This window comes from Conger conger, chromosome 2, assembly GCF_963514075.1.
Source record: "Conger conger chromosome 2, fConCon1.1, whole genome shotgun sequence".
NCBI lineage: Eukaryota > Metazoa > Chordata > Actinopteri > Anguilliformes > Congridae > Conger > Conger conger.
Genome location: NC_083761.1, coordinates 63,378,553 through 63,396,122, shown reverse-complemented (window position 1 = coordinate 63,396,122; position 17,570 = coordinate 63,378,553). Strand labels below are relative to the sequence as shown.

General features: G+C 37.7%; 1 protein-coding gene across 4 annotated transcripts in view; it reads left to right on the top strand.

Moving 5' to 3' along the window:
* The window catches only part of abcc3 (ATP-binding cassette, sub-family C (CFTR/MRP), member 3), a 57,217-nt gene that overhangs the window by 5,954 nt on the left and 33,693 nt on the right, over window positions 1-17,570 (top strand). The window lies entirely within an intron of this gene.

The window sequence follows — 17,570 nt, the reverse complement described above, 5'->3', positions numbered from 1 at the left end:
AATAGTTATTTCCATACTGTATCAGTGGAGTAAACATCCTGCCAATGTATTGTAAATGGATCATGTTCAGTAGTTTAAAATGAACACTGGAACGTCTCTATATCCCTATGTGTGCTGGTATGCTTAACCATTTATGTATATGTTATTCTTTTGAATTGACAGTTTCTTGGCTTTTCTATTGCTGATAAATGACGATGATGAAGATGAGACAATGTAGTTAATTTAGACTGATGGCTAGCATGGCCACTGTTCTCCTCAGCAGGTCCCTCTCATTATATTGCTGGCATCCGGATGCCGGTTTCTCACTATACAGCCTTCTCTCCAACAGCTTCATCCAGTTTCTGCACTGCACCATGTTACCAGCTTCCCAGCCTACAACCCAGCCTCTTCCAGTAAACATTTCTGGCACCGACCGGGATGACAGTATCACTCACTTCTTTAGCAGCCTTCAAGCATGTAATTGATATTAATCTGAGTTTTAAAACCCATATCATATGCAAGGTAACTGATTTGCTTCAAAGGTGAAACTCTTTGTTGTCATTAATGGTACAGAGAGGGATGTTTTATTTTTTCTTCGATAGCACTTGGCTAGCAAACTAGCTGGTTGGCTAATTAGGCCAAGTTTTTGCTAATGCTAGGTTTTTGTGGTTTTTCTCAATAAACATACTTGCTTGTATTCAATTGCTGTCGTGGTCATGAAGTTGAGCTTCGGATAGCTGAGGTTCAGGAGCAGGACCAGGCCTAAAACACTTCCACTTAATCCCTATAATCCCTACCCACCTAACCCGTTTGTTCTCATTTGTTTTCCTGCTCAACAGACAGAATTGTGAATTTGCATAATCAACGGGCCAAAAAGGGCGTATGAGGCTGATGTAATTTGGACGTTAATGAAGTGATAGTGCATGCGATTGTGGAAGGGGAAGGCGCTTTTATTCGTATATGTGTAGGCTGCAGTCTATTGCAGTTGAAATTGTACTTCCCTCTAGGGTCTTTCAGCAAACTTATCCCTGGTTATGGGTATGCACTTTGTTGTACGTCGCTCTGGATAAGAGCGTCTGCCAAATGCCAATAATGTAATGTAATGATAATGATGTTGGGTAATCAAGCGAGGGCATGAAAGTCACTCTAAATTTGTTCAATGGCAGTGTATGGGAATGATGTACCTGGGTGAGAGTCTGATGAGAGCTTTAATGACTGAGGGGAGCGCACCACTGATGGAGGACTGGGGAAAAACCCTTTGAAATGTTCCAGTGGTCAGGGATCCCGTTGGAGTAAGTACTTGGAGATGTAGTGAAGTAGGGTTTCCTCTGCATGTTTGTTTCGTAAGTCGCAGCTCCAACAAGTGAGTCACAAATTTGTAAGCGCTGCCCGTGGTAATCTAGATCTGACAACAACCAGTCATCAGTCTCTGCAAATATATCAGCACAGTCTATAGAAACATGCTCTCTTCCAAGGGTCTGACGTGCCAGGACATCCAAAATTAACTCTCAGTTAACGCCTCAGTTATTTGCAGATATTATATCGATATTGAATTCAGTGTCCATCTCGTCACGAAAACAGTGACTGAAGTGGTTGCTGACTAATGCTTTTAATATCGACAAAGGCTAAGACAAATAAATATTCTGTCCCATTATTATATTATTGTACTTAATTGATATTGTAGGATTATACAATATCCTCAATAGCCAATTTAAAGTAATATCAATATATTGATAAATTCGGAATTACATTATAATTTGAATACAGTAAAACTGTGAAATACCACTGTCAAACAGGATAACTTCAACATATGACTTGTGAAGTTTATTTCTATAGAGAATTTATGCATGGAGTCAATAGTGTAGTGTTTTCAAACTGCAAAATTGTAATGCCATCCATTAGGTACGACAGGCAAGGTGTACATGATTCATACGAGAGATTGGGACCACTCATAAATTCTGTTCATACCTATGAGAAAATTGGAGAATGTGGCAAATTTAAGAACAAATCTGTTCATGTGAGTGGTTCTTGTATGAGGGCAAATGTCTTGTAAATGTATCAGTCAGCAAAGACCTGATGGGAATTAAGCATAATTCTAAAATATTGGGGGGGGTTGTGTGTAGATGTTTTTCACGCATGGAGCACATAGGGATATAGAGACATTCCAGTGTCTGTTTTAAACTACTGAACATGATCCATTTACAACAATACATTGGCAGAATGTTTACTCCACTGATACAGTATGGAAATAATTATGTGTGAGTGAATAGTATGAGTGCCCTGCTGCAATGGATTGGTGACCTGTCTCGGGTGTATTCCTGCATCTCACCCAATGCATGCTGGGATAGGCTTGAGCACCCTCATGACACTGACCAGGAATATAGTTAGCAGGTTAGATAATGGATGGACGGACAGCCATATGTCTAATGTTTATCTTTCAAATAAAATCAGAGCCCCCCCTTTTTTTTCTGCTGTGAAGACCAGAAATGAAATACAAAGTTCATACAGAGGAAGTGTGTCACATATCTTGGCTGTATAGAGCAAGGAGTTGAAAAAAGGGAACTGACTGAGAGGAAACCTGTCTCTTTCGTAGGGCTTTGTTGTGCATTAGAAATGGTTGTGTGGCTTCATATTTTCCTTCTTTGCAAAAGTTATCACACACCAGCCTTTTGTTACTTGTCCACTGCACAGAGTATGGCGCTTTGTGATTTATGAAGATAATGATTCTTGTCATGCTTACTTTTTTGGCTATTCTCTATTTTCAAATGTCAAAAGAAACTGAAAGCAGTCAGGCAGGCTGGAGGAGATCCCTTGTGGAATTCTTAAGTGACTTCCACCATTCATGGCATGCAGGGGGAAGTTTTCCTTTGAGTATGCTTTCTGTATTTTAACCTAGCAAGTATGTGAAATAGGTAATGGCATACTGCAAGAAGCCATTAGAATAACTTAAGAACCTGAAGTCCCTATTTCATGGGGTCTTGCTATCAACAATCACCAACAGCATCAGGAGTGAGGAAAAAAGCTGTACTGAAATGAAATTATATTCATGATTCTGACACACACACACCAGCAGTGGTTGGTGATCTGAAAATTGGTGGGGCGCAGAATTCCTTTAAACCAAATCTATTTTCATTCATTTTCCTTGATTAACAATAGTATTTTTTAGATGATATAGTGTATTTTGTGAATTAATCTCTGTATTCATACTCAAGAAAAATGACAGAAAACATGTTGAGACAATCAGTTTAGGGGAAGTTTTCCGACCCACCAATTTTACCACCACTGACACACAAAGCCTTTTGTTCCCACATTTTTACATATTATATCTGCTATTCGATTAATAATCATGATAATGTATGTTATTAGCACAATTGTTTTTTAGTCACTCATATCCATGGGACAGACTTAACCCCAGCAGCAGTCGATACACAGTTAACAGTTATTCAGCAAGCTCCATTAGTTTTTTAAGCAATATAATAATTCAAATAACTTCATGAGCTTATAAACGAAAACGCCTTTGGTCGTAATAGTATTCATTTTTAATGTACTACTGCATTAATTATTGGAATAAATCTTCCTTCATTCACAAAGACCTCCACTTTCATTCACAAAGACAATAATAGCTAACACAGTTGCAATCAGTATGATTGCTGAAAGAGTAGACAGTTTATACTCAGGGCAGAGAGGCTTGTTTGCCAGACATGTGGAAACGTTTATAAATGCAAATTAAATAAATCTTCCTTTTCAGGTTTATCTCAGTGAAGCTTTAATGCATCATTGAAATCTACTTGAACAGGCCTGGTTGAATAAAATGTATTGATGCCGGAATGTTAACAGTATGTGAGTGGTAGATAATCCTTAATTGGATTCATGGATCAACCCATGCTCGTCTACATTACTGGCAGAAATGAAACAAGCTTTCACACAAGGATGGGTGAAGAGGTGGAAGGTCTATGAGCATTGTTGCCCCAGAAAGCCAATTTATACCACCTGCTAGCTCATAGAAAGCCCTGTGCGGAATGTCTGGCATTTATTCAGGATATGATTTTGCTGTCCTGACTAAGAGAACAGGAGTGAAGACAAGACAGACCTTGCTGTCTCAGAGAACCACAGCTATGGTGCTGCGATCATACCGTATGTTTAGAACAAAGACATCCATAAATGAAACCCAAACATGATATTGTTGGTAGATTTTAACATATTCTGTAGTTTGTCTTTTGCCTGTTCATCCATCATCCTGCCCCAGTAAATCCACCTGAATGAAATTATTATTTATCCTATAATAAACCTATATTGTGACAGATGATTGTATAATCGTTTGTACAATACATGGGGTGTGGAGGATATCACTATCCATGTTTTAACTAAAATAAATTACTTCTCTCTTTTGACCATGTTTACTGCTTTCATCATTACCATGGATTGAGTTTCATCACTTTTTCCGGTCACTTGCAAAGCACTTCCTAAAGTTTCAGCATTGGCTGCTCTTTATACATGTTTTCAACTGTGCTATCGGCATTTACTGTGCCATCTGCATCTTACTATTTACTCTTTTACTGTGTCAGCATTTTCAGTCAGCATTATCCCATAAGAATGTGCGTGTTCTCCAAATTTGCAATGCAGAAAAGCAGAGCAAAGTGGGAGATAAATGCCTAATACCATTTAATGAAAGACCTGATGCTTAAATTCAACATTGAAACAAAGGTGGCCAGAATTATCTACCTCTCCATTGTATATAAAAGCAATATATAATATTAATGTCATATTTCTGATTATTAAATGAGATAAAACTTCTCCTGATGGGAGGATTTCAATTCATATAATGAATTGTATGATTCATGTTCTTTATGTATTCAATAAAGAACATCCCAAACATTAGCCTCATTGGATTTGTCATTCTGGTGGTACCCAAAAGTCAGTTATTTTGCTATCGTACAGTCTTCAGAGATGAGACCACACAGTATACCATATAACATGTGAAAACATGTGGTCTGACACTTCTGTCTAGTTTTAGATTATGAACTCTAGTTTCAGATTATGACTTTCATAATGCTGCTCAGAAATTCCTAAATGCTAAATCGTGCTGCTTACCATTTTTTTTTCTTCAATATTTGATGCCTTACTACAACAGCACCACTTGCTATATAACGTCAAAGATTTATTTTGGTTAAGAACAGCCACAAGGAAAATTAAGTCAAATAAATAATTTATTCAAAAATTATACCAACAATGGCAAATTTGGGTCCGGCCAGAAAATGACCAAAAAGTGCTGCTTATTTAACAAAATTGAACAAAATTGGAATAATGAACTCCCACACCTCTGGTTGATTTTTCATGGAATGACCCCTCTAGTACCCCTCTGCTAGTGTTTTGCTCTAGCCAAGCATGAAATTGGAATCATATCATGTAACATTACTCTTTGGAAATCATAATACATGTGTGACCACAAGGAGGATGAAACGGACCAACCCCCCAGGCCACTGTTCCCCACGCAACTTGGCTGTTCAATCGAATGAACTAGACAGAGGCAGACATATAAAAATATAAATGGCTTTATTTTATGAAAATAATACATCATTAATAAATGATCTAGACTAAGGGGGAGGAGAACACGAGGCATGTATGGCAGTATATCAAATATGGAAATTCACTACCAGACCAGAGGAGGCAGAGGCATGAGCCCAGAGGGCTAGGGCCAGTGAAACAAAACCCAACGCTCCAACAATCGCCGGTAAGCAGGGTTAGCCAATAAAGGGGGACAAACCATCCACTACTCTTATGAGTATTAATTAGCTAAGAGACACAACTCAGTGTTAAGGCTCCAGGGCAGGAGAGAGCAGGGGGCACACTGTAGGGCCCACAAGGTTTCAGCAGCAAAAGTGCACCTAGTCATACATCGGGGCTAAGGTAACTAGGGGAAACACACTAGTGTGAATAGCCACATACAGCCCAGGCAGAATTACCACTTGACAATAAGGGATAATTTAATGATCCACAATTGGAGCAATGCCTAAAAGAGGCACAGCAACTAGGTGTAACAATTAAAGTAGCAGCTTAGAATTGGCATCACTGTAACCCAACAATGGGCAATGCAAACCTACAGCTACACTGGGTATAACCAGGTTAATACCACTACAGTTACAGCTTACCTACAAGGACAGACAACACTAAATGTACTTCCCCCTCCAGCAAACCAAAGACAAAAAAGGAAAACAATTTTTTTTTAAAGTGCCACTCTTACATCTACGTTAAGGCCGGCCCTGTTATCTCCTCAACCCACTAGAGGAAGTCCTGAAGATGACCATAAAACCAGTACCACACACTTCCAGTCACAAATATCATAAGTTTACAAAGAGGGCTTAACAATTTGTCTTCTAAAATACAAAGCAATCAATGTTAAACCCCTTACGTATAACCTATGCCCTTTACAGGTTCCTATCATTAAGTACCCCCACTTCAACAATACATATGAGTGGAATAAACAGTAAAATTCATTATGAAAACTTATACCACGGTTTTGGTGAATACCTGATTCTGATTGGATGCTAGGTCGTGATTATTTTTGTATTGTGTATCGTTCAGCGCTTGGCAGGTAGTGCCGGTCGAGCCTAATCACCATTCTAATATGCCAAGGAGAGACCAAAAGTCAGCAGTGCGATATGGGTTAAATTGGGTTTTATTTATAACGACTTTGCCATGCCAAAGCTATTTGCATTTTAAGACTGTGAAATGGCATCTGATATACAGTAACTGAATGGTTTTGTGAAGTACAGTAAAATTACATCCGGATAGCTAATTGCCGTAAGCTCTCTAATCATTTGGTGAATTGTTAACGTTACTGGCTACTGTGTGACATGCTGAAATGGTCGTTTATAAACTCTCAATTAGCTATAATCTTTTCTTTCCTATTACATTTATGGAATTTGGCAGACACTCTTATCCAGAGTGACGTACAGTTTATTAGACTAAGCAGGAGACAATCCTCCCCTGGGGCAATGCAGGATTAAGGGCCTTGCTCATTATTGTGGCTACACCGGGATTCAAACCACCAACCTTGTGGGTCCCAGTCATGTACCTTAATCACTACCCTAAGACAATTTTGGAGTTTAAAAACGCCGCTGTGAAATTGCGAAAAGGCAGTTCATTAAAAAAATTGGGTGGTCTGATACTAAAGGTGATATGTTTTAAGTAGTTTAACACATATAGTCAGGTCCATAAATATTGGGACATTGACACAATTCTCATCTGAAATGAAACAAACAAGATGTGCTTTAACTGCAGACTTTCAGCTTTAATTTGAGGGTATTTACATCCAAATCAGGTGAACAGTGTAGGAATTACAACAGTTTGTATATGTGCCTCCCACTTTTTAAGGGACCAAAAGTAATGGGACAAACTAACAATCATATATCAAACTTTCACTTTTTAATACTTGGTTGCAAATCCTTTGCAGTCAATTACAGCCTGAAGTCTGGAACGCATAGACATCACCAGACGCTGGGTTTCATCCCTGGTGATGCTCTGCCAGGCCTCTACTGCAACTGTCTTCAGTTCCTGCTTGTTCTTGGGGCATTTTCCCTTCAGTTTTGTCTTCAGCAAGTGAAATGCATGTTCAATTGGATTCAGGTCAGGTGATTGACTTGGCCATTGCATAAAATTCCACTTCTTTGCCTTAAAAAACTCTTTGGTTGCTTTCGCAGTATGCTTCAGGTCATTGTCCATCTGCACTGTGAAGCACTGTCCAATGAGTTCTGAAGCATTTGGCTGAATATGAGCAGATAATATTGCCCGAAACACTTCAGAATTCATCCTGCTGCTTTTGTCAGCAGTCACATCATCAATAAATACAAGGGAACCAGTTCTATTGGCAGCCATGGAATTATGAATCAGTTTGAATATAAGCAAAACCTAAAAATTCACAGGAACTGTGGAATGTAGTTCATCCTGTGCTGAAATACCCATTTCTAGGTGCCAGAAGACACTATAAAATATTCCTTTCTTTGCTTCCTGTAAAAGAATAATGCAGACTTGCTCAAATTTGCTAATGCTTTGATTTGGAATTGAATGTGTAATGTTTGCACTACATTTGAAGTATTGAACTAAAAGTTATTAAAAAATATCTCCACTATATTCACTTCTTATTTGAACACAACTGTAGGTGTAAATATCAGGAAATAAACAAAGGAATTGGCCTTGCTGTTCCAATATTTTTGGAGGGGACTGTAGCTACATTCAAATGTAGATTACATATAGACCCTACCTGGGTAAGAACGGGGACAGAACACCATCTCTGGTCCTACCTGTGTGCTAATATTTGTTTGTTCTGAGATGACTCTGTTGATTTTCTAATCTACTGCATTTAACCACTTCTGAAGAAGCCTAAATGTTTGATCCATCATAAATAATGAACAGGAAGCCATATATTACTCCAGTCTGGACCTCTTTACATTGGCTGCCTGGACCAGTTAGATGTATATTTTGTTGGCCACTTTTATAACACTGCTTGTTTAATGAGAGGATACTGTACACAGTGAAACTATTAATGCCTTACAAAAATAATTGTAGTCTTAGACAGTTAAACAAGGGTCTTCTTGCTGTTCCAACTACCCTGTGAAAAAGAAAGGAGCCTCTCTGATTCCATCCCTTGCTCTTCTAGTAGCTAGCTATAGTACTGCAGAATTAGAAGATTCAACTCTGTGAGCGCTGGCAATATATCACAAAGTGTTCCTCAGAAATGTACCTAGCATTGTAATGTCCCCCAGATGTTTTTCTTATGCACAATTTGAATTGCCTGAAAAATAAGTTTACTCTTAAGAAACAATAATTGTTGTAATACCATCTGTTAGATATCAAGCTTCAAAGCTGTTTACAGTGTCCAGTGGGAGAAAAATGCTGATCAGTCTTGCCTCTCTCCTCCCCATTCTACTCCTGTGCTTTTCTGCATTTGAAAAAAATGATTATCTGGAGGGCATGTCCTCCTCATCTGTTAAATTTGATCTGCTGAAGCTTTTTTCTTCAGCCCAACACTGTGCCCTTTGAATGACTCAGCAGTGAAATATTGAAGTACGCTAATGCTACAAGTGTGGGCAAGCTTCTGTAGGAGTGCAAGTGAGGTCACTAGGACCTTCAAAAAATAGTGTTTGAATGACTCAAACTAGATTCATTACTGCCCCTCCTCTGTGTGCACACACCATAAAAATACTTCTGATAAACCAAGGTTCCTGTATTTGCCTTGACTCGACAGTGTGCTGAAAGTAAGAAACAGGCTTTTTGGAAATACTGTTGTCTGTTCTGTTATCTATTTTGTGAATTGAGATTTTCCAGGGCAATTTAGGGGTTGTAAAATAATGAGCATATTTACTAATCTCTTCGACTTTGCTGCCAGGACCTATTGAAAGGTATTGCATTGTATTACATGTAAATGAAATACATGTCAGTATTTTATTGAATTTACCCAAGCAAAAAGACTAATTTATGTGTATAGAAACTAGTGATACACTAGTGATACCTTTCAAAACCAGTAATTTTTGGGTTGAACCCAGCACACCATTCATTGAGACAGGCTCTATAGCCTAAGATACAGTATGACAACAATGCATTTCATTACAAGACATACATAAGATCTCAGCAGCTAACGTAGTCTGAGTCACATCCACAGAACGTAGACCCCACCATCAGCACTGCCTCAGAAAAACCTTGCCGTGCTCATTTTGGAAAGTTGAATGTCCAGTTTGTCCCAGGTCAGAAACTACACCATTCATCTTTCTGGAGCATCTTTCTGTAGTGGGCATATAGGCAGGAATGTATCTAATTTACCGTTTTGACTTCAGCACAATAGAGAAATTTTGATGATGAATCATCAAAACCAACTGAATTTGTAAGATAATTGTTTTAAGAAATAAACTCACCACATCTACCCCGGTTATCAATCCTAGCTCTCAATGACAGAGCTGCCATGCTTTGTCATTCAGTTCAAGATTTTGTTTAGCCTTGATTGGGTTTGCTGTGACAAACTAGGATTGTTCTTCTTTGTCTAAAACTGTTTTCTTCCAATTTTCTTCCCTGGTAACTGTACAAGCCCTAATTTGATCTCATACGGAGATATCAATAATTTAATTTAAAAGAGAGGATATGAAGGAGTAAATTATTTGAAATTAACTGCATAATTCATGTCACAGAACTGCAAAGAGCCTGTACAAAAGAAAGTATATAAGATCACAATAAAGTAGTTTTCTCAAAATTCAAAACAAGTACTACATTGTATGTGTTATTTCAGTTATATTGATTTGACAAATCAATCACGAGTATTTAAAAAAACGGAAGTAATCATGCTAATCGACTTTGTTTTATTACTATCAAAGCTGTGTATGCTAGTCAGGAAATATAGGGTACAAGAGAAACAAGACAAGAGACAGGAGAAATTGGATAGTTGTGTATATATTATGTTATGTATAAAGTTCACGTTCCTTTGGAGTGACTCACTTCCTTCCACTGGGTGGAAGAGAGAAAAGCGAGAGGGTCATTCAGGAGTGGAAGGGTGCCATGGTTCTTGGGAGTTGGAGTTAAGTAGGGCTGCACGATATGAGGAAAATATGCGATATGCAATAACACTGTTGAATATTGCGATTATGACATGATATGACGTATCAAAAATATTGAAGTTTCCTAATGTATTTCTGTTTTTGGTACACTGCTAACATAGACCCCAGACAATGATTAGCTTATGCCCACTGAATGAAAAATGTAATACATTATTTACGACATGCTTTTATTGAGCAAATTGACAGTTAATTTAACAGAACATTAGTTTAGAGAAATACTATTCATCGCAGTACAAGCAGTCTTTTGTCATGTGTTTATTTTGGATGTTCATGTCTCGATGACGATAAACATACAATATATTGTGCAGCCCTAAAAATGAAACCTTATGGTAATTTGCACTTCTATTAAAATATAGCCTAGATATTTTCATTTGTTTTTGAGGGAAAATGAAAAAAGTAAATTGGAGTATCAGGTATAATAATTATCATTGTCAGCTAAAGCGGCATAATTTTCCTGTTGAACTGAAAAAAATTATTCAGGAGAAACAGCTCTGGAAGTATCTACTGCACATCTAATGGCAGCATAGTGGTTTGATGCTGGTTTGATACCTCGGACCCTTGATTACTTAAAGCCATTTAGCCAACCAATGTGTTCCATACTATATCAGCGTACTTTACAGCTGAATCTAGTCCCACCCTCCAATTCCCATAGAGATCTATTAAAATGCAAAGAGGTTTTAGTATCGCTTATAAGACAACATGAAAAGAAGATATCAATAGGCTGGTGATGATGATGGGTCACACACATCAGGAAGTCATGGCATGCAAAAGATATGCAGCCAAATACAAAACATGACAATTTTATTATACATTATATTAATTTGTCCAAAACATTGAAATGGATGGGCTGTGTATAAAAACTGTTGTAATCACTACATGGTGAAAAAAGGCAAGGTGCATCCAAACCTTTGACTGGTACTGTATAATATACAGTATATGATATGTATAAGATAACTATTTGATCATCATACGTCATACAAAGCTTCAGGATACTGGAACAATGATATTGTTTGCTCAAGTTATATTTGTTCCTGCCATTTTCTGCCTGTCACTTCAAGGCCATTCCGACAATATAGCCACAGAATTATACAACCCCTGCTGTTTGAATTTCTCCAGGGTAAATATTCATGAAATGCTCTCTGGGAAAGGCTGTCAAAGGACATATGGCCATATTTCACACCTACATGCCCCCATTGTCAGTGCTCCAAAAAGAATCAGCACCTGCCACCCCACCCTCTGTTACCTGCTTCAGGCTGGAAGTGGAGAGGTTATCAATCATGGTCAGACTTTCTTCTGTGCTGATAACCAGGGTAGTGGGTGTGACTTGGCAGAAAGAGGGCACTCCCTTTTACAGAATGTGAAGCAGATAGTTGCATCATTTCACTGGAATGTGGTGCATTACGTGCATTATATTGCACTATATACTCAGTGAGCACTTTATTAGGTATTTATTAGACTTATTTTTTGTCTTATTAAATCTTCTGCTGTTGTAGCCTATCCAACTAGATGTTTGGCATGTTGTGTGTTCAGAGATGCTCTTCTGCATTATCTTGTAATGCTTGGTTATTTGCATTACTGTCACCTTCCTGTTAGCTTAGACCAGTCTGATTCTTCTCCTCTGACCTCTCTCATTAACAACACATTTCTTCCTGCAGAACTGCTGCTCACTGGATGTTTTTTTTGTTTTTCACACCATTCTCTGCTAATTCTAGTGACTGTTGTGTGTGAAAATCCTAGGAGATCAGCAGTTTCTGAAATACTCAAACCCTGTCTGGCACCAACAATCATTCTACTGTCAAAGTCACTTCGATCACATTTCTTCCCCATTCTGACATTTGGTCTGAAGAACAGCTGAACCTCTTGACCATGCTTTTATGCATGCATTTAGTTTCTGCCACAGGATTGGCTGATAAGATATTTGTGTTAACTAGCTGGTGTACAGGTCTACCTAAGAAAGTGCTCACTGAGTGTATGTCTGAGGAGTGATCCAGAACAATGATGTATTTGCTAAAGGGGGTGAGAATGAGAATGTATGAATATTGTAAGAATTTTGTGTGTATATATATTTATATATATATATGTATATATATATATATATATATATATATATATATATATATATACATGTATGTATATATATATATATATACATGTCTGTACGTATGTGTGTATGTAAGTACTGTATCTATGTTCTCACAGAATTCTGCTACTATTTCTAGCTTGTTTGTATGAGTTGTTTGGTTGTAGAATAAGGAATGATTCATGTAGGCTAGGCAGTGCTTGAATGGCAGTAATAAAGTGGCTTAGCAGTTTAGCTACCTGCAGATGTAGGCCCTAATGAATAGCATTTATGTTGATTACTGATGACAGGATGAATATCTGCTGATACCTTCTGATTAGATGACCACTTGTCTATAGTATTTTTTTCTTGTTTGCATTCACCTTTTTTTTTTAAGTAAACAAACTTGTGCAATTACAGCCATCTGGTGGATTATGGAAATGGTATGATCAGGCATGAGCTTTGTTGCTGAATTATCTAAAATCTGATTTCTTAGTCCTGTCCTGATTAATATAGCAGTGAATATGTGTATGTGAAAAAGTGTTCGTAAATTCATTTGTACATACATGTAGGCCTATATATAAATGCCCTCCCTGCTCATTACATGACACTTATCAACTCAACAGGGTATATACACTCGGTGCGCACTTTATTAAGTATTTATTAGACTTATTTTTTACACTTCTGTGCTGTAGCCCATCCACTTAGAGGTTTAATGCGTTGTGTGTTCAGAAATTCTCTTCTGCATACCACTTTTGTAATATGTGGTTATTTGTGTTACTGTCAGCTTCCTGTCAGCTTTGACCAGTCTGGCCATTCTCCTCTCACCTCAAAGCAAGGCATTTCTGCCAGCAGAACTGCTTCTTTTTTGTTTTTCGCTCGAGAGACTGTTGTGCATGAAAATCCCAGGAGATCAGCAGTTTCTGAGATACTCATTGTCCTGGATATTGTATTGGCTATACATATCTACCAATCATTTATCAACCTACATGCTGAATTTTATTCTTAGAAGAATCCTGGTTTTCTGTATTTATCTGCATAATATTCATAGGAAAGCAATAAAAAGCTGGGGTTTGGATGACAGTTCAATTTTCCTTTTTGACTGTGCTCCTTTGACTTGGGGCTCCTCTTTGTAGCTGAGATGAGCTGTGGGGACACGGGCCATGATTTAGTTGAATTTTGTACTCTAAGATGGTTTACATAGCAAAATATTTGGACATGTCTATTAAACCTTTTCATTTCCGTGCATGCACTCACTTGGCAGCACTCAACAAAATACTGCATACTTCAGTGAAGGCTGTAAAAACACTGCTAAAGCGAACAGCAGCCGCAACAGCTTTACAGTCTCTTTAAAGAGCACAGGCCTATAATAAACAGCACAAGTTCCGCTTTGGGAGCAATAGGCTAGTGTGCATGGACTGTCCATGTCTGAGCTGTATATTGCAGTTACTTTCATGCAAAGTACACAATATAAAAATGTCTGCCACCATATTTAGGATGTGGGTAAGAAAGGAAAAGAGCACAGAAGAGATGCTATGTTTACTTTTCGCGCTTGGACACCATTTTATGGGAGGGTCAGTGAATCAGAAGGTCAGAAAATAGGGTAAAACCATGAATGGTTAATATTTTCTCTAGGACTTTAAAGCACTAAAAACTGACCACTGTTCAAAAGAGTTGGCTCTATGCCCTTTATACACAACAAGACACCTTTGTATGATTGTTTTTCTAATAATCTCTCCCATGATTTCAAATTTCACGTTCACTACCAAGGAAAATCAGAGGTGTGATGTTACAATTCGGTACTTGTCTAAGGCCATCAAACCTGTCCTTGTTAGGAGAAGCTGCTGATACTGAACAGCCCCTGCATATTTTTTTAAAAATATGGGGGCCAGAAAGGATTTTGAAACTGGATGCTCATTTCATTGGAACAATTTCAATATTTAATCATGGGTCTGACTGCATTTGATAATGTTAATGTTCCTGTTCTAATGACTCATATTTTATTTAACTCCACCGTTATGCAACTCCCCTCATAGTAAATGACGGTTTGCCTTTATTGCGTCACATAAGCAATCACATAAATGCATTTATATTTTAGAGAGAATTATGGAAAATGTATTATTTAATAGTACTTGGAGTACTTGGTGGCGGCACTTAGTAATACCTATTCAAACCAAAAATAAGTAATTAATGTAAGGCGTATTTTCAGGTCCTTTAGCCTCCGTTGACTGTATGATTTAAAATGACTGAGGAAACAATGGCAGCTTAAAATCTGTGTTTGAAACAATGAGTGTTAAATTGCTAAATTTATGGTTACAGTATATGAGCTTAATCGATTTAGAGTCACTCTGGCTAAGCAGTATTTTATCAACATAAATATTAATATATTGACCATTGTGTACACATTCTATGTAAACTAGGCAAGAGGCTGCTTTATATTCTTTAATATTTATTCTTGGTTACAAGTGAACATTACGTTACATTACATTACATTAATGGCATTTGGCAGACGCTCTTATCCAGAGCGACGTACAACAAAGTGCATACCCATAACCAGGGATAAGTGCGCTGAAAGACCCTAGAGGGAAGTACAATTTCAACTGCTACCTGTACAACAAAGATAAGGACCAGGGCCTATTTGAATCTTTTTTTTTTTTTACGAACAAATAAACAAACAACATGCATTCAAACAGTGATATCCAAGTAGTTTATATTATTAAATATGAGTTATTAAAGATTCTCTTGATTAGTGTCATGGTTCACATATTTATTGCACTGCTGAATTACTCATCAGCTAACAAATAGCCCTCCAGACATGGCTGATTGACAGCAGAGATGTGGTAAGAACAGTCATGAGCTCTACTTTTTAAGGCAGGACAGAGAGCAGCCCAAGTCACCATGACTAGCACATTAGCACTTCCTTCATTTGCTTCCCTTGCTAATTGAGCAGATGACTGGAAGGGGGGAGCTGCTGTCTCATGTAAAGGCTGAATTATGTCTAAGTTAGTTTCTTTTAAAGCCACATTTTGGCCAACCACTCTATGAATATAATTCAGGAAGTAAAAGAATATTAAAGAATATTGAAAAATATATTAAATAATATAATAAGAATATTGAAGAATATAAGTGAATATAATAATTGAAATTAAATGTACAGCAAAACAGATACTACCATTGGCTTGTGCATTGTGAGTCAGTTTCACAGACACAGATCTAGTCCTAATTACATTTTGAATGAAGATTCTCCATACAAAACTCAATTAAGTCCAGGTCTAAGCTCAGTCTGTGCCTGTGAAACCAGCACTATATAGTTGGGGCACTGTAGTAGAGTCATCCTTTGTCTCCCCGTTTTACAATATGGTATACTGTGCCACACACTGGTGAAGTGGGGCGGCACTATTATGGATGTGAGCAATTGCTGAGCATAATCCCAGGATGCAGAAATCCGCAATATTTTTCATCTAGCTGGGGACTTATTCTATACATGGTTTTGTGGATTGAAGTAAACTTTCAGTATGTTTCTTATCTTCTGCTTCTGTCCAGCACTGCTTGTAGTGTTTGTAGTTATTGCTCGCATCTCTTGCCTGAGTGCCTTCTTGCATGGATCTTTTGCTGCATCTTGCTTCACCACAAGAAAACAGTTTACAAAAATGTGCTTCTTGTTGTGCATTTTATTTTATTGAATGGTTGCTTTTAATCGGCTGTGGGCAATCCCTGACTGGCATGGAAGGAAGAGCATATTACATTTTACAATGTTGGAGTAATCTATATTGAAAGTCCAAATGCCTGATGGCATCAGCTTTGGCTTTACTGGTGTTAACCTCTTATTTTCACACATTAAACCCTTGAAGACCAATGGTCATGAAATTAGAGGGATCTAACAGTAACATTGTCTTAAATTATTGCTTTTATCTGTCATTGATTCATGGTACAGTGCTAGAACCCATATTGTTGTAAAGCTTAGACTAGCAAGGCAGTGAGGGGAGGCAGCGGAGTACTGAAATAGACGAATGAATGAATGATGAATGTGGTATTTTGTAATCCAATGACTGTGTGCAACTACTCAAACAACTCCTAATACTACAGTTTTGGGACTGATGACACCAGAATCCCCCACTGAGCCATAAGCAATCTATCCACTCTTGGATGTACATAGGCTAGGAAAATTATATGTATGTAAATAGAATTTCAAATGTGAAAGTGCTGTTTTATTAAAAAGGCTACTTCTGGTCTTACTAACAGTGATCTTAATGAGACATTCCAGTGCCAAGTAAATAATCTTTTTGACTGAAATGTGGGGTGTAACCAAAAAGAAAGAATTGGCAAATAAAGTATATTCACCACGATTAATAGAATTAGTTTCTGTAAGGGGAATATGCCTGGGAAAAATATATGACAGTATTCCAATTTGGAGAGGTGTTGTGCCATTTAGAGGGGTTTTGGGGACACTTGGGACCACCTTAGGGAAAACACTTAACATTGTACTGTTATATTCAGTCCACTCCAAATGTTTATCCGAGTATTGTATACATCCTGGGGTATGATTTGAAAAAAAAATCTGGTTTGTCCAGTATCAGAATTGCATGTAATCACTACAAGATAAATAAAATGGAAATGTTTTTTTGTTTTTTTTTTCAGAATAAATGTGTCATGTATTTTTGAGGATCAAGGGATTTGGACATTTTGGTAGAAATGTGGTCTTTATTTTAAGCTTTCACCCAGTTTGTACTGTATATAGTTTTGGAGATGCGGTTCTGTCACGTGTTCCGTGCCCTGTCCCCTATTCTGATCTTCTCTTCTTTTCCTTGTTTCCCTATTTTTTAGTGTTCTCTGTGTTTTCACTCCGGTCTTAGTTTTTCCTCTTTCCTCATTACGTGTCTCTGCCCTTCACTCCCTATATGGTCTAACTTCCTGTCATTCATTCAATCATT